The sequence below is a fragment of the Hoplias malabaricus genome, chromosome 13, assembly GCF_029633855.1.
Source record: "Hoplias malabaricus isolate fHopMal1 chromosome 13, fHopMal1.hap1, whole genome shotgun sequence".
NCBI classification, from domain to species: Eukaryota; Metazoa; Chordata; class Actinopteri; order Characiformes; family Erythrinidae; genus Hoplias; species Hoplias malabaricus.
In genome coordinates, this window is record NC_089812.1 from 31140434 (window position 1) to 31159094 (window position 18661).

General features: G+C 42.0%; 1 protein-coding gene across 1 annotated transcript in view; it reads right to left on the reverse strand.

The window, feature by feature from the left end:
- The window catches only part of pitpnc1a (phosphatidylinositol transfer protein cytoplasmic 1a), a 99368-nt gene that overhangs the window by 40218 nt on the left and 40489 nt on the right, over positions 1-18661 (reverse strand). The gene's annotated exons all lie outside the window — the stretch shown is intronic.

The following is an 18661-nucleotide window of genomic DNA, read 5'->3' on the forward strand; positions in this document are numbered from 1 at the left end:
AAAAACAAAATCCCGGATGTTTGTGAAATTCCGCCCGGACATTTTTTTAAGTCTAAAAAAGAGGACATGTCCGGGTAAAAGAGGACGTCTGGTCACCCTACATAAACCATATACTCTCATTTGTGTTAAAGTGTTGAAGATGTCGCATGCAAAACACATTTATCTTTTAAAAATACAGTCAAGATGGTCAGTGAAAACATTAAATGCCATTGTTTAGTACATTTATCAATTAAAAATAGTCCATTAACTGCATTTTACAAAGTGTCCCAACTTTTTCAGAGACGGTGTGTATGTTTGTATGTGTATATAACCGGTATTGTGTAACATGATCAGCTTGTTTCTTTTTGGGACCGGGGACTCGCTCAAACAAATCAAATCCCTGCTGTGGCTCATGTGGAGCTTCAGGTTCTCTTTTAACACTGGAAAATGGTATCTGAATGCCATGGTCTATTCACCTCCACCTTTTCCATTTGCAGCAGCCTGCATTCTCTCTTGTAGCTCTTTGTTTGATTAATGAGCTATTGCCCCCCATTGTTCCCTCACAGTAAGCAAACGAAAACAGGGGAAAGAGGAGCATGAGGTAGCAGCACAGAGGTTAAAGTGGTGGTGAATAATTCATAGGTCCTCTGTCTCTTTGTGTGAGCCGGACAGATGTGGGGGAAAAATGAGAAGAGTGCAGGTATAAACTAGGGGAAAATATGAGAGCCAAATTAAAGTGGAGAGAGAGAGGGACATGGAGCTTGTTTTCAAAGGCAGTCGCATTTGTGGATGAAACAAAACACAGCTAGGAACAATAAAAGCCCAGATTTGTTTAAACGAGCTAGCACTTGGTAACATTTTCTGGTACCGTGTCACACATCAATACTGAGTGTCCCTGTAGTAGGTAACAACAACTTCACTTTGCCTGGCACTTTTAAGTTTCCCCACTTGGGGAACGAGGACTATGTTCAATGTTGTGCTTGTCTACATCTGTATCTTGACACAGTTTTCTCCGGATAAAGACCTGAACCAAATGGTATTAACGTAAGTGTTATCAACCAATTAAAGGCATAATTCACTGTAATCAAACCCTTTTTTTAAATACAATTAAGATGTTTCCTCAGCATTTGCTGCTCTCCAGTCTGTTTGTGCGCTAGAAACCGGTCTCATGTGTTTACAAAGCCCCAGAGTCTTTAAACGAGTGAAAAGACAAACTAGCCTGGTCTGGTACTCTAGCCGTTCTCTCTCTCTCTCTCTCTGCTCATGGCAGAGGCATCTAGAATATATTTAGACAACGAAGAGAACTCCAGATGTTGAAAAGCATGAACCAAAATGAGGATATTGCTCATGACTGCTCCATAGGTGGGTAATATAGACTTGTTTACGCTGTTTCAATTTTCCTAAGGTGGAAATGTTTCCAAATTCAGGAGACGGCTAACTATTACAGAAAGTGTACAACTCGAGTTACAAATGAGTTTCTGTGGCAATTCAAACAGTGAATAAAAATGTACAGACAAGTTAAACTCCTGCCTCGCACACACAGTCAGTTTTATCCTCTCAAACACACCGTCCCACCTTAAAAGATGCTTCGGAATGTGGAAAAAAAACACAGAGAACTGTGATTACCTACAATCTTAGATGTTTCAGTCTAGTTTTGCAATCATTTGTATGGCTTCACCTGAGGGAACACTTTGTAGTCTATAGGGTCTAGGGTGACCAGATTTGAGATGGTGAAAAAGAGGACACGTCTTTGGGACTGACCAATTAAATGTTTACAGAGAAGGTTATCGACCAATAACGGTAGCTCTACAGTCAGACCGTCCAATCAGAAGAGTTTAGGCTACTTCACCACGCCCCCTTCTCAAGCGAGCCAATCAGAGTAGGGGAGGGCGGGACTAGTTTGTGAACTTCTCGAAGTTCTATGTAAGCTCTAGAAAAACAATATCCCGGACCTTTGTGAAATTCCGCCCGGACATTTTTTTAAGTCTAAAAAAGAGGACATGTCCGGGTAAAAGAGGACGTCTGGTCACCCTAGTATAGTCTACACTCTTCGATAAACTGTCACAGTGGTGGTACCCTCAAGGGTACATCGTTAGTAAATTAAGTTACAGAACATAACTACCATATTCTATAATTAATGTAGATTAATTATAGATTGTTTTCATACGTCTCATTTTAGTTCCAGTGTTTTTCTTTTGTTTGTTTGTGTTTCTAATTAAAATTATTATTTTATATAATTGCTGATTGTGCACCATTTTATATTTTGTTTTTTCTTTTGTTCTTCTGAGACTAGCTGTCTGAGCTCTGCTCTGTGGTCCTGAGAGCTCCTATGTTTTAAGGCAATGGAGTTATGTAAGAGTCGAGACTAAGTGCTCCTGCTCAGCTTTTACACTGAGTGCTTTCCAGAGCTGCACTGACTGAGACGGGGAGAGTAGTGTAGCTTTGTTGATTCTCTCTCTCTCTCTCTCTCTCTCTCTCTCTCTCTCTCTTTCCCTATCTCTCTCTCCCTTTATCTCTCTCTCTCTATCTCTCTATCCCTTTCTCTCTCTCTCTCTCTCTCCCTTTCTCGCTCTCTCTCTCTCTCACTCTCTCTCTCTCTCCCTTTCTCTCTCCCTTTCTCTATCTCTCTCTCTCCCTTTCTCTCTCTCTCTCTCTCTCTCTCTCTCTCTCCCTTTCTCTCTCTCTCTCTCTCTCTCTCTCTCTCTCTCTCTCTCTCACTCACTCTCTCTCTCTCTCACTCACTCTCTCTCTCTCTCATGACAAATAAAGAGAAATTGGTCAGTGTAAACACACTGAAAAATCCAGGTGAGCATTGAGTGTATGGGGCATAATGTTACAGTCAGATAACAATCTATTGTTAAAGAGTGACAGATTAATAGGGACAAAAATCTTGTTACATAGAAAATGTCAGTCTATGGCAGGTAAGCTCAACAAATTATTAAGAGCAAGTTTTTTTAATTTTTTATTATTATTATATAGTTTTTTACACAGATCAGTGTCTTCATATACCCAGTTTCCTCCCAATTACCTTAGCCTAGGTCCCCTCCTATCACATGATGTTATCTGGCTAGGGGGTGAAGTCTAGCATATGCCTCATGTTCTCATGTTTGTAGATGTACATTTGACTGCATGTGCCACACTAAACTACGTGAATGTCATTAATGAACCTTACGAAAAATTAAGGCCATTTTAACGTATGCTAATGAAATACTATGTTTGGATTTCCAAAAAAACACAAACAAACTATAAATTATCCAGCTGATTGATGTCATTCTTTGTTAGAAAGCTGTAGCAACAACTCTAGCGAAGTGTGCCACTGCAGCAGTCATACCTCTAGGGGAAGAGAGTTGTAGCTCTATGATCAGAAATTTAACAGCGCAAAGCTGCAGGTTGTGGCAAATGTTTTATACGCGCTACAAAGCAAATCTGCCACTGACGTGCTCCCTGCAGTTTTTGCTCTTGAAAAGTCCACCTTGCCTTAAAAGCCTATCTGTCTAGCCAAGCATTCAGAGGAATCAATACTGGAACACCCTGCAGAATAACAACGTCCTCAAATACTTTGTTCTGTTGGGACTCCAATTTTCGCTTCGGTGAGTGACCCGTGGTTTTCTCACTTTTCAGTTAGAGGTCAGTGACCTCAGATGAATCATTAGCTGAAAGAGTTAATGGTGCGATCATAACACTCAGTGCTCTGAAGCTGACAACCTAGAACTGTGGGGCTGTAGAGGCTCAGTGCTTTGAATGAGTTTTGCTCACAGTAATCTAACATCTTGCAATCAGCAATTAGAGCAATCAGAGAGAGAGAGAGAGAGAGAGAGAGAGAGAGAGAGAGAGAGACTCTAGGAGATTTCAAATCAGTTAAGTCTCATGGTATTTCTAGATTGAGTTGCTCTTCAAACTGACTTGTGTATAATAAAGGCTCCATCTGTGATGACACAGCCTTGTCATGTTTGCAAGATGACAGATGAAAGTTTCATTTCATCTTCTGGCTCCAGTTTCCCATCATCCTCAGGGATTGTGTGGAAGCTTTTTAGCCTCATAAAGTGTCCAAATGAGTGACTAGTGGAACTATAAGGGTGAATCTAATTTCACCCCTTAGCCCTAACCCTCTGTTTAGCCTCAATGTGGGGTGTCTGAATTCTTCTTGGAAAAGTGTTAGGGCTAAACTAAAGCCTTTGAATCACAGATGCGAGTGACCAAATAAAGCCAGACATGTATCCTTTACTAACCATGATAACCGCTGTATTATCTTGGTTTAATATAGTTTCAATGCAGTCTCTTTACTTTAAAAACAGATAAGAACAAAAGCAAAGAAAAACCAGGTAAGCCTAGTTTTGCCGGACCGCCATTAGCCATATAGCCATCGTCACAGAGGTGTTTCTGGCATTTCAAAAACAGGAAAGCCCAAAACTTTGGTGGTTCATATCAATTTTAGGGCGGCACGGTGGCTTGGTGGTTAGCACGTTCGCCTCCCAGCGCTTGGGTTCAAGTCCTATCTGGGTGGAGTTTCCATGTTCTCCCTGTGTCTGTGTGGGTTTCCTCCGGGGTCTCCAGTTTCTTCCCTCATGACAATGACATTTTGTCATTGTTCGTGTAAAGTTAAACAAAAGCTGTGCAGATGTAATTAACTCGTCAGAAAGTCAGTAACAGCGAGACGTGTATTCGTGTCGTTATAGGGACAGACAAGACGACTTTCTGTTTGTTAAATATATAATAGAAAACAAAAGGCTGGGTCACAGAAACATAACGTAATGTAAAGAAGAGACTATGATAAATATTACCTCAACAACGTTCGACACATTTCTGTTCGAGGCTCCAGTAAAACACTGAGCTGTTCACCGCGGTGAATGGTGGACCTACAGCGCTGAAGCGGTGTGAGTGTGTCTCTTCTATGTGCCTCACCTGCCCGGCAGGTGGTCCGGTAAAACATTGCTGGTAGTATGCTAATGCTGGGGCGTTTTAATACCATTGTAGCCTGAGTTTTGTTAGCCCACACTTGACAACAAACCGCTATTGTGTGAAGGAGCAGACAAATGCCAAACAAAATGCTGTAAACAAAACACACCCACATGAGACAAAGCAGGATGTGTAAACACGAGAGTCATCTTTTTGACTTCCAACAATCACTTTAAACAGAATTTCTGAACATCTTTTACAGGCAGCACGCTGTGATTTAGTGATGGGTGATGTGGCCCTAAAATAATATCATTATATATTCAGGGTATTTGTGTGATAGCTGTGTTTTTTTTGAAATATAAAAAAATATTTTAACTTCAAGAACTTACTATTGCGACAAAATAAATGTAAAATTTTATGTTATTTAAAATTCTAATTAATTCTAATTCTAATTTTGTCTTATTTAACAAATACAAAAGTGCGGAAAATGTAGTTCATGTAGCAAACATAAACAATTATATATAACTGTACATAATTATATGAAAAACACCCTTAAAGGCAACATTCATAATTGTAATTTAAGAAAAAAACAAAAACATGTTTTTTTTAATAAAATTTAGATGATGCTTCCTTGACATTTGCTAGCTCTCCAGTTTGCTTGAAACTGGTCTAATGTGTTTACAAAGCCCCAGTTGCTGTAAATGAGTAACTCACTCTGCTCATGGCAGAAGCATCTGGCATTTTTTTAGACAATGGAGAGAACTCTAAATGTTGAAAAACACAAACTGAGATGAGGATATTGCTCTATTCCTGCGCCATGGGTGGGTAATATTGACTTCTTTTTGCAGCCACATTAAAACAACAGTCAATTTCCGACTCAAACACACCTTTCCACTTTAAAAGAAGCAGAACTTCTGAATGTAAACAACCAGACAGAGCTGCGTTTCCCCGCAAATGTAGATGTCGTCTTTAAATCTTCACAGTAAACAACAAATCAAATACAAAACAGATGCTATGCTGGATAAATTTCATTGAGATAATTTATTGAATAACTAGCTGACTAGTTCAAAGTAACTGTCCCACAACTTCTCTTGTATATAGCAGTAGATGAACCATTAGTGTCTTAACTGTACATCAGAGAGAATGATAAACATGCAGCGTTTACCCTGAGGTCATCAGGCTGCTTTTCAAGATTTCACAGAACAATCCAAATGAATCTCTCTCCTAAAAATCATTAACTTACATAAAACATAGGCACAAATACTCTATGTCTGAAGGCCATGGAGACTGATATGTCGTGTCAATTTTAATGTACTATTAAGCATATTTTACAAGGTCTTAGAATTACATACCTTTTTCATTTCTGTGATCTATAATATTTAAGGCAGCACCACGACTCAAACTGTTTGTGTGCAATTTCCGACTGCATCTCTTAGGCGGCTACACGGGGATCATTTTTATAATTTATGAAGTGGACTTTTATATTGTCTCACATTTTCTGTAATGGAGATACATCCAATTAAACTGGAAATAAACATTTAAAAAACAAACATTTTCACATGAGTACTTCATGAAAAAGAGCTACATTACAGAAGATAAAAAGAAACGGGATGAGCATCTGCCACAGAGACTAGAGACTATTAGGAATAGTTATACATTAGGAAATATATTTTCCTATAAATATATCCTATACATTAGGATTATATATTAGGAAAAATTATACACTGCTCACATATTCATTACATCATATAGATCTAATATAATTAAAACACAATGGTAGATTGCCACATTCCGACTCTAACACAGAGCTGCTAATTACAGCACTCGACGGTTTTGTGACCATAGTGACGAGGAAAAGGACTCAAATCTGATTGACAAGAACAATTATGTGCTATGAGCTGCATTGGTGGTTTGTCCTCGGGTTTGCTTTGTATATCACTTTTCAAGCTCAGACCGTTTTCAGCAGCCTGTAATGTAATCCAAAACTCATTTTCTGATGAATGCATGTTGAAGTATATGTGCTTCTGTAGCCATAAAAAAAGAATGGAGCAGCTTTTTTGATTTAATGATGTACCAGAATATACAATCCAAGGATAATCATAAGGTTACATGATGTATTTATGTAATACATGGTGAAATCTCTTTCACCATGTATTACATGGTGAAAACTCTTTTTAAAAAACATTTTTAGGACGTTAGCGAGACCACCTGGACGATGTGATGGCAGCCAATCCTCACCAGAACCCTCACCAAACATCAGCTAATTAGGTAGTGAGCAGACGTGAGGGAACGACGGAGTGGATTTAATTAAGAGAGGGCTGATTAAGAGGCCAGAAATTGCCACTGGGTAACACCCCGACATTTAGAGGAAATGCCTCAGGTATTTTTATGGCCTTAGAGAGTCTAGACCTGTGTTTTATGCTTCATTTCAAGGCTGGAGCACTTTGTTCAGTACAATGGCCCTGTACTTAAGCATTGGAATCCACTAGGACCACATGAACAGTGCCATATCAACCCCACTTCAAAGAGCCAATCAAGCTTTCCGAGGAGGTCTCCCATCCAGTCTTAACCCTAACCCTGAGGATGCCCATTTAAAACATTATGACAAAGACATTAAACTATGACTTTTATTAAGTGGAACTAGCTCTACATCTGCTCTGACCGTGTGTGCTCACCTCCTACATCTCTGCCTGAGTTATCTCAAGTGTAAGAAGCTCCCATGCTGACGTGTCTTGAACGTAGGATTAATTTTTTATTAAAGACAATCAGATCTTTAGAGCAGATACATGAGGGTGTTTAGCAGAGTGACAGTTTTCATTGTGGCCAGAGCTTCCCTTTAATTTGTCTAAAACATTCTTATCATCGCACACAGAAACCAATCTACACAGGAACATTAATTCATTCATTATCTGTAACCGCTTATCCATTTCAGGGTCGAGGTGGGTCTAGAGCCTACCTGGAATCATTGGGCGCAAGGCAGGAATACACCCTGGAGGGGGCGCCAGTCCTTCACAGGGCAACACAGACAAACACACATTCACTCACACCTACGGACACTTTTGAGTCGCCAATCCACCTACCAACGTGTGTTTTTGGACTGTGGGAGGAAACCGGAGCACCCGGAGGAAACCCACGCAGACACAGGGAGAACACACCACACTCCTCACAGACATTCATCCGGAGCGGGAACCCACAACCTCCAGGCACCTGGAGCTGCGTGACTGCGACACTACCTGCTGCACCACCGTGCCGCCCTACACAGGAACATCATCAGTGAAATTGATGAACCTCTGACCTGAAATTTACTGGAAACTCTTTGCTGTCTGTGGTCCAAAGCAGGTGGAAACCACACCTCACACATGTTTTTAATCTACTCTCGAGTACATGATGAAAGGTAAATTGCATGGAGCTTTTTGGTTGGAGGACAATGTGAACAGAAGCTTCTCAGGATGGGTTCAGGAGAGAAGAGCACAAAAGAAGGCTATAAATGTCACCGGGCCTCTGGGCTCTGTGGTGCCACAGTAGCTGATGTATGGAAGAGTGTCTGGAGAAATCTGCAGCCAAGAAGAGAATACATATCAAAAGCTCTCAGCTCGCACGGGGTGTGAGTTGAATGTAAACACACAGCAAGGTAAAGTGTGTGTGTGCATTATTTATTTTTAACCACTGTGTATACAGGGAACAACTGACACTAGGTTTGGGCAGTGTGATGTTATTGAGGTGTACTGCAGTATTTGGGGCTAGCATTTGAGGATAAACCGTGACCCTAAACAGGATGAAGTGGATACAGAAAATGAATGAATTGGAAAATAACTTTAAACAAAAATAATATGAAAATTTGTGTTGGAACTGACACGCAAAAAGACCAATCACCAGTCTGCTTTTTATGGCATGACTTGTAGAAAGAAGCAGATAGCCAATCAGAATGCAACTGGCAGAACCCTGACAGTGAGGCCTACCTAATGCACCTGAAGTGTCAGCTCTCCATCCACTTGTGGAAGGAGCGTCTGTGGCTGAGGCTAGGTGCTGATAGGAAGAACGGAAAATCAAAAAGGCTGGCAAACTCTTTCTAGGGAAAATTGCACGATTAAACCTCAGTAACTACTCTGTGAGCTACAGTGGAGCAATAAAGCCTCATTTGGTGTATAAACCCACCTTTCTGCACTAGCCCACAGTGATTAAAAGGTGCATGGCCAGCTACAACTCCCACATAAACATAAAGAGTGTTTACATGTTCACCTCTGGGCGGCACGGTGGTGCAGCAGGTAGTGTCACAGTCACTCTTGGAGGTTGTGGGTTCGAATCCTGCTCCGGGTGACTGTCTGTGAGGAGTGTGGTGTGTTCTCTCTGTGTCTGCGTTGGTTTCCTCCGGGTGACTGTCTGTGAGGAGTGTGGTGTGTTCTCCCTGTGTCTGCGTGGGTTTCCTCCGGGTGACTGTCTGTGAGGAGTTGGTGTGTTCTCCCTGTGTCTGCGTGGGTTTCCTCCGGGTGACTGTCTGTGAGGAGTGTGATGTGTTCTCCCTGCGTGGGTTTTCTCCGGGTGCTCCGGTTTCCACCCACAGTCCGAAAACACATGTTGGTAGGTGGATTGGCGACTCAAAAGTGTCCGTAGGTGTGAGTGTGTGTGTTGCCCTGTGAAGGACTGGCGTCACCTCCAGGGTGTATTCCCGCCTTGCGCCCAATGATTCCAGGTAGGCTCTGGACCCACCGCGACCCTGAACTGGATAAGCGCTTACAGATAATGAATGAATGTTCATCTCTAAGAAATAAGTATCAGACACAATATTTATGAGGTTAGCAGTATGACAGCATATATTTGAGCAAGCTCTCTCACTCTGTCCAGGGTTCCCAATGTTCCTGAGGGAAACACTAGAGGAACTGGCTCTCAAACACTTTCTCCATGTGCTGGTCCCTGAGAACTAACAGCCCCCACCAGCCTAATGACCGCATGTGACGAAATCAGTGCATGAAGAGCTCATTCTCAGACTGGGACCAGCAGGAGTCGTGCAGTGGAGCTTATCGACGGAGGGACTGTGTGCCGAGTGGGTCCAGCGCGAGCTACCAGAGTAAGGATTACCTACTGGTGATGCAAGAAAGAAAGTCTTCACGCTCATCAGTGTTGTGTGCTGAGACCAGTGGGGAACTGAGAGCAGAATGCTATCCTTTTTGTCAGCGGGACTTCTGTGAGGACTAGCGGGCACCATGGACTTTGGTGCTGTTTAGACAAGAAATGGCTCAAAGAGCTCATTTGTACTGGTTCCTCTGTGTTGCGGCTTCCTGACATCACTGGGTGTTCGCTTACAATCACTGGAAACAGTTGTGGGGACTTTTATATCATTGTGTATGTGGCTGCAGGTGGGGACAGAGGCCAGACTGGATAGAATCTGTACCACCTTCACACCAGATGGGACAGTCTCCACATCCAGGACGGATTATTGCGGATCGTTTTGGGCCTAACGGGAATATGTTCAACCCGTAGGCGAGGGGCTGGGTTGTGCTTGCCAAGAACAGGGAGGGCATGGGATTCACGGGGGAAGCTCCCAGCAGACCTTGAAGCTCCACCTTGGACTGTTTGAGGGCTGTTCTGGGGTCATTTATTTATTTGTTTGTTTTTGATGTTGTTGTTGTTGGTTGTGTTGTGTGAGATGTGCTGTTGGAGGCTCATCATCTGCCAGAAGGGTATCCGCTGGCATGAGGTGCCCCTGGATCTTGCTTTAATTGCACCTTTCTGCCCTAGTGCCCTTCTAAGGGCACTTCATAAAAGTTGCTTCTTCACAGTATGGCTGTGTCCCAATACTAATTTCTCCAAAGCCATTAACATATTTATTTGCATGGAGTCAAGCCTAAAGAACACAAATCCCTCATTTTACACAGTCCCTCACATTTCTGCAGAACCGTATATGGGACAAATGAACATAATCTCAAATAAACCTGTAGTGTTTAGTGGTTGTTGACAGATAATATACAAGTCCTATTATGCAGCCATTCTCATGATTGAAAGAGTGCACTGCTGTGGTTTTTCTGCAGCCTGTAGGTTGTTTATTATTACTGAGCTCACCATTGTGCACTTGCTTCTGAACAATGCACCACTTGGTTAGATCAAGTGTTCTGAGCAGTGTTTGTAGGAGCAGGGAAAGCAAGCTGGAAGAGTTATCGTTGATCTGTGTGTGTGTGTGTGTGTCTTTGTGTGGTCCTGTCTGTGGGGAACGATTTGCTGTTGGTGTACTGCAGCATTTGAGCCTGCAATGACAGCAGGGTGAATGAGATTGATGTAGCATGTAGTGTGTGTTTGTGTGTGTGTGTTGGGGGAGGGTTGAGTCGTGGGCTTTGGCAAGGTGCCCTTTTCCCCCCTAGAAAATGCTGCCTGTGTCAGCCAGGCTGATTGGAGCGTTCCCCAGAACATAGCTCTGCTATCTCCAGCCCATCCATCACGGCTGCAGAGCAAGAGTGCAGTCTCAGCACTAAAACACCACATAACAGTTCAATGGAGTGTTAGAGACAGAGGGGTGGAGAGGGTGTACCTGTAAGTGGGGGTCTAGCTGGAGTATAAAATGACTGAGTGCATCACAAAACATGGCACTGAGCGTGGCATTTCAACTGCATCCGTTTTTAAAAAGTCAGATTCAATTATAATCGTAGTAACATTTTTAAATATGAACACATTTCTGTGTAAAATAAAATCCTCTGGCTATAATAAGCTTCAGGTTATTATTATTATTATTATTATTATTATTATTATTGTGCATTTTATATTACTTGTTTCATATTTGCATATTGGGCAGCACGGTGGCGCAGCAGGAAGTGGGTTCGATTCCCGCTCCAGGTGACTGTCTGTGAGGAGTGTGGTGTGTTCTCCCTGTGTCCACGTGGGTTTCCTCCGGGTGACTGTCTGTGAGGAGTTGGTGTGTTCTCCCTGTGTCTGCGTGGGTTTCCTCCGGGAGACTTTTTGTGAGGAGTGTGGTGTGTTCTCCCTGTGTCTGCGTGGGTTTCCTCCGGGTGACTGTCTGTGAGGAGTTGGTGTGTTCTCCCTGTGTCTGCGTGGGTTCCCTCCGGGTGACTGTCTGTGAGGAGTGTGGTGTGTTCTCCCTGTGTCTGCGTGGGTTTCCTCCGGGTGACTGTCTGTGAGGAGTGTGGTGTGTTCTCCCTGTGTCTGTGTGGGTTTCCTCCGGGTGCTCCGGTTTCCTCCCACAGTCCAAAAACACACGTTTGTAGGTGAATTGGTGACTCAAAAGTGTCCATAGGTGTGAGTGAATGTGTGAGTGTGTGTGTGTTGCCCTGTGGTCACTGATGTGACCCTTCAGGGTGTTTTTTTCCTGCCTTGCGCCCAGTGATTCTGGATAGGCTCATCATCGAGACCCTGAACTGGATAAGCACCTACAGACAACGAATGAATGAATGAATGAATGAATGAATGAATAGAGCATGTTTCCTCATGTCTGTACAAGGACACGTTCCACCAGTATGTAATTACTCTTCCTCATACCCAAGATGTATTCTGAGGTTTGATTAAATCAACATTCCTCAATGGGTAGGAAAAACTAAATTAAATTTGCTTCACCTCTCCCTTCCCAACAGCTTAAATAACACTGAGAGAAAACATGGCGTATGTTTAGAGACCCCTTCCTTCCTCACTCCTACCTCACACAGAAATCTGTCACATACAAGAGAAAAATATCTTCTTAGAGCCATGCTGACTTTAATATGATGCATTATGCACTGATTTGAATAAGTGTAAGGTCAGAGCATTTTAACACTTAGTGCTGATTACACCTTGTGAGCGCGATAACAGTAGATTAATTAGAGCTAATGAGAACACTGACGTTAGAAACCTAGCGTGGACCAAACATTCAGGTGGAGACCCCTTCAGGAGGTACATCTCGGTCCACTTCTCTGCTGTCATTTGGTGCTGTCACGGGTTTCCTCCGAGTGACTGTCTGTGAGGAGTGTGGAGTGTTCTCCCTGTGTCTGCGTGGGTTTCCTCAGGGTGACTGTCTGTGAGGAGTGTGGAGTGTTCTCCCTGTGTCTGTGTGGGTTTCCTCCGTGTGACTGTCTGTGAGGAGTGTGGTGTGTTCTCCCTATGTGTGCGTGGGTTTCCTCCCACAGTCCAAAAACACACGTTGGTAGGTGGATTGGCGACTCTAAAAGTGTCCGTAGGTGTGAGTTAGTGTGTCTGTGTTGCCCTGTGAAGGACTGGCGCCCCCTCCAGGGTGTATTCCCACCTTGCGCCCAATGATTCCAAGTAGGCTCTGGACCTACCTGGAATGAATGAATGTTCAGTATGTCAGGCTGGATGATAAAGGAATTGTGTTTTTTGTGAATGCAGGTTTATTTTCACACATTTTCAAATAATAAAATAACCAGCTTACATATATAATCAACAATGATTATTCATTTCCCTGTTAAAGGTTTAGGATCACAGCATAGCCAATCAGTCTGAGAGATACAGATGTTGGATGTGTACTTAAAAGATCTCATACAAGACATTCTCAGATGCAAGTCATTCAGGCCGCAAAATTAAATCGAGAGGAATATATCACAAAGTATTGAAAAAGAAGCCTACTCTAATGCTGTGTGATACATGAGTAAGGCAGATTCAATAAGCATCTACAGAGAAAATTAATCACGCTCCAGGTAAAGAAAGAATGTATTTTTGGCTACGTTCACATTACAAGCCTCTTTAATCAAGTCTGATTTTTTGGGGTTTTTTTTGCCCATATCGGATTTGGCTCTTTTGATTGTTACATTTACATTTACATTTATGCATTTGGCAGACGCTTTTATCCAAAGCGACTTACAAAAGAGGATCTAACATTCGAACTACAGCACAAATTATACAAAATACCTTACATTAAGTGCAATATGCCAGGAAGTAATAAGTGCATTAAAGAAAGACATTCAGTGCAAAAGATACTCTCGGAAGAGCTGGGTTTTCAATGATTTCTTGAATGAAGAGAGGGTTTCTGTTGCTCTGATGGTGCTTGGAAGCTCGTTCCACCAGCGTGGTACCAGAGATGAGAATAGCCTCAACTGACCTGTACGGGGGGTTGGTCGTGTTAGTAGGCGCTCCTTTGAGGAACGGAGAGGGCGGGCGCTAACGTATGGTTTTAAGAGTCTATTGAGGTAGATGGGAGCAGAACCAGTGAATACTCTGAAGGCCATCATTAGTGATTTGAATTTGATGCGAGCAGCTAAGGGTAGCCAATGCAGCTCAACTAATAGGGGCGTGACATGTGCTCTTTTTGGTTGGTTGAAGACCAGGCGTGCTGCCGCATTCTGGATCATCTGTAGTGGTCTCACAGCACAGGCCGGAAGACCTGTCAGGAGGGCGTTGCAATAGTCTAGACGGGAGATTACTAACGTCTGAACGAGGAGCTGTGTTGTATGTTGAGTTAGGTATGGCCTAATCTTCTTGTTCACATTCATAAATGTAAGTGACCTGTATTTGTCTGCAATGTGAACAAATCTGTCCATGAAACTACATGCATGTTCACATTGGTACATTTTTGCGACTTCATCCCAAACCTGTCCCTAAACCTTGCGTAGTGCTCAATGTAGGTTCTTAAATAACTAATTCTACCCCCAGGTACTGTACCATATGTCCAGCACAAATCCATTTATATTCAGCTATCACTTTTTTAACATTAAATGCTTATTGTAGGAATAATGTGACCAGATCTGAGATGGTGAAAAAGAGGACACACGTTTTGGGGGGAGGGGGGGTGATGAGCTCTCGCCCCTCGCTGCCTTTGTATATTTAGCTGAACCTATGTGTGCTTTTAGTTCCTTTACATCTTTATTTGCTACACAAAAAATAGGAGTTTCTTTTTTAATTCACCCGAGAACTTACATTTACGTTTCGGCACAGTTGCTCGAGATGAGGGTAGGTACATGAGCTTTGCCTGACGTAAACAAGGACTACTGACGTGCAGACTGACCAATTAAATGTTTACAGAGAAGTTAATCGACCAATAACGGTGGCGCCACAGTCAGACCGTCCAATCAGAAGATTTTAGGCTACTTCACCACGCCCCCTTCTCACTCAAGCGAACCAATCGGAGTAGGGGAGGGTGGGACTAGTTTGTGAACGAAACTTCTCGAAGTTCTATGTAAGCTCTAGAAAAACAAAATTCCAGATGTTTGTGAAATTCCGCCCGGACATTTTTTTAAGTCCAAAAAAGAGGAAATGTCCGGTTAAAAGAGGACGTCTGGTCACCCTATGTAGGAAGCACTGAGCCAATTAAGCACAGCCTCTGTCTCAGCTGGTGCTAGCTGATGAGGACAGCACCAATGCATGGATACTTGCAAAAAGACATGAAATCCGATGTGACTGTTCATACACGTTGTATGTCCATGAATCAGATCAGTATCAGATCTAGAACACAGAAAGTGACTCAAATCTGATTTGAAAAAAATCGGATTTAATATGTCCACACAGCGCTGAACACTTTTAAGATTGAAGTCACTTCTTTGAGGTAATGCCAACCTAGCCTTTGTTTAAACCAAGATCAGAATAGTTTAGTGACTTTAAACATTTTTTATCAAATGTATTTTCCAGAGATAACTGCAGCACCTACACAGCAGCCTCTTACACGACTCGCACATGTCTTTCCAGAGGTGTTTTGAAAGTGATGAATTTTAAAGAGTGCAGCAGCGAATGTCATCCTCCGAATTACAGCTTCAGACAGAACTGCGTCTAAGGGCTTGTTGCATAGCAACTGCACACGGCAACCAGGCCGTACGGCTTTAACTGCAGGTAGAACGTGAAGAACACTCCAGGGTAAAATCCATAAGAACGAGACCTGCTCTCTTGCCTCCATAGCTATGCTTAAGCCGAGTTAACCGAGGGAGAGAACGGCGGGATAATGTCTCAGCGGGATTAAGTGGACTGAGCAGTGAGTTTCGCACTGTGTGTGTATGTCTCACACTCCCAGAGTGCATTGTGGCATCGGTGGCCCCACACTGCTTTCACTTTTCACATAAGTGGGCTCAGTGACGCTCAAGTTCATGTGGAAAAATACTGCCTGCTCTCATTTGATCTGTCTTCCTCTCTTTCTGTGAATATGAAGTTCTTCTGTGTTGGGAACGTAATTGAAGGTCTCCTGCTTCCTGGAATTCAGGCTGCTTATGACAGATGGCCTGTTTGCACACCCCTAAACCACAAGCTCTCAAAGCAGAGTCAGATATAACCATGAGTAAAGAATAAAAACATTTGACGGCATCCCACCTCGTTCTTATAAAAGATTTTACTTAGGTTGTGTTCTTTTACATACTGAAAACATTTGTACCTTTCCATTTGTCAACCTCTATTTATTCTTCAGGATTAAGGAGATATTTTTCGTTCCTCTGTCTCTTATTCCTAATTGATATAAAGGACAGGACAAGATCTTTTTGAGGACCTTTCATAAGGACAAGTGTGTCCACATTTCACATGTCCAAAAACCAAATTACGCAATCCATAGAGAACTGCAGTGTTACAAAAAGAGAGACTTTATCTAACACACTTTGAAGTCTTTTACAACTACCTTGCCACTAAACTATTTTCTCTTTCTTCTCACTCATTCACACAATTTCTGAGGTTAATCATCTAGCTCTCAGTGACCAGCTGGAGGGTTAAAGTTCAGTAAAAGCCATTAATCCAACGACATAACTATCCAGCATTAACAGTGTCAACTTCTCAAATATGAGTACATTTTAAACTCGGATATTAACAATAACACATGGACTCATTTCCGGACACCCTGGTTGTAGAAGCTCTAAAAACATTCTAACTGATAAAGGAATAGAGAAAAAAAATGTCCTGACTGAAGTTGTTTCAGGTAAATAATGCTGTACACACCCTGAAACCTCAATGCCTGCTAAACAAGTCAAATCATGATCAAATCATTTCTGCACGTAACAATTAATAAGTTGCACGTAACGTAACAATTAACAAAATGCAAAGTTGTAAAAAGATTTTAACCTACACACTCTTTTAAAACGTATGTACCAATAGTGTTTACGGGAAGAATATGCTTTAGAACAGATTTCTTATTGTTAGGCTATATGTGATTTTAATGCTGTTTTTAATCGAGGCTATAATTGAATGTGCTATCATTCTTGCTATAATTGCAAACCTTTTTTTGATTTTTGGCAGTAAAATTATGAATGAGTCTGCAGCTGTGCTACACCTGACAACTGTCTCAGGGTTGTTTCTACAGATGTAGTATGTAAGAATCCAGAAATGGACAATGAGGAGAAACAATGGAGAATGAGGAGAAATGGAAAATGAGGAGAAATGGACAATGAGGCTGGGATGTCTCCCTAGAAGTGCCAAGCACCAGTCATTTGACTGTAGTGAAAAAGTTGCACTGAATCAAATTCCCGAACACTCTCTCCTTTCATGGCTTTTCCCAGATTTGTCCTTTATAACTGATCACTAAACTGTAATTCCCTTTTCTTGTTTGCCGTTCATTTTAATGTTCCGTTATTCAGACAAGCGTTTAAAATATTAAGCACGGACTGGCTGTAACATAAATCTGTCTAAGTGATTGAGAATTTTAATCCCTGTGATTAGCTTTTGATATGATATGCTGTGATATGGCCCTTTAAAAATACAAGTACAGGGCCAAATTATTTTACATTAATAAGCTTTTTAATTGTTATTTTAGAGTTTATTTTTAGATTTTACATTACATTAAAGTGCCCCAGAACTTCAGCCAATGAGGGTACAATACCAACCTTCAAAAAATAAACATTTTAGATCATTTTGTGTAGAGGATTGTGCTAGTGTGTAGAAGAGATTCCATTTCAGAAATGGACAGAGTGAGCGGGGGATAAAATAAATAAATAAATAAATAAATAAATAACTCATCATGTAGTACCAATTAAATCTGCTATATATTCAGTCTTGTAGTTGCTTATTATGCTCTAGTATTGTTCCATTTTGTGTGGGTCTTCAACTCTGTAACCCATGCAATAATAATACATGCGCATAGTCATTTGCCATGCCAATAAAGCACATTTAATTGAATAGAACAGGGAAAAAAAGAGTGTTCTCACTGTGTCTGGTGGATGTCTCAGTAGAGATTTAAATTAGGGTCTGCGGAGGCTGAGAGCAAGCACAATTGTTACATAAGGTTCTGCAAGTGGTCTCACTCTCCCACTCTAACGCACTCCCTCTTTTCTTTCCTCTCTCCCTCGTTAGTGTGTAACCCCAGAAGAGGAAGAGAGCACTGCTGGACTTGACATGCATTTTAATTTCATTTCAGTACGAGCTGAGAGACAGAGAGGCCAGCGCTCCCCTGCTCCGCGTGGCCTTGCTCTCAGACTCTAATGAAGTCATTAACTCAGGCAGCAGCCAGCAGCGCGGCAGCACACCAGCCGCCACCCCCTGGCCTAGCAGGAAGCATGTTTATTTTAAGGCATAAGATCGAATTTATTGACTTTGGCACTGAAAGGAAAACTCTGTCTTCTACATGGGGTGCTCTTATTTTGGCAGACTTCTCGTTGTGTACTTGAGATTAGCCGAAAGAAATGAGAGATGCATCTTGAATAGCATTCTTGCTAAAACAACTACACAGAGAGCACTGAAGTGATTCTCCGGCTTGTATTAAAGGGCAATGAAGTGAGATTGATTTTTGATTGAGTGAAAATGGCATGTAAAGATAAAACAGAGATTATTCTATTTGGGAACAGCAATGAGAGACACAGACTGGCAGTGTATCTGGGCTCCAGAGCCCTCATATCTAAAGATCTGACTGTCAACCTTGGTGTATTCATGGATTCGGATCTCAGTTTTAGTCTCATGT